Below are 325 nucleotides of genomic sequence, written 5' to 3'. Positions count from 1 at the left end.
ATGGACAAACCCAGCCGCAAGAAACTGGCTGCAGGGCTCCGCATGTAACAAAGAAACCAGTGAAGAGAAAAAGTGAAAAACTGAAACAAAATAAATTGGCAAACCAGGGGAAGAGATGGTGCTTTTCCTCTTCTATTTTAACCGTTGTTACTCTCAAAATGAGTGACTAGCAGCAGGCTCAATTTAAAAGTGAGACAACGGGAGATCTGGCTGCACTGAAGCCAAGGCGCTTCCAAGTACATCATCTCCCACCCGCGTTGGTTCCTCTGTCAAGAGGATTCGTAAGGCTGTCTTCATAAAAATGAAAAAAGTATAGTTAAAGGAG

The sequence above is a fragment of the Apaloderma vittatum genome, unplaced genomic scaffold (assembly GCF_000703405.1).
Source record: "Apaloderma vittatum isolate BGI_N311 unplaced genomic scaffold, ASM70340v1 scaffold30809, whole genome shotgun sequence".
Taxonomy (NCBI): domain Eukaryota; kingdom Metazoa; phylum Chordata; class Aves; order Trogoniformes; family Trogonidae; genus Apaloderma; species Apaloderma vittatum.
The sequence above is the reverse complement of the archived record's forward strand: the minus strand, read 5'-3'. Positions refer to the sequence as shown.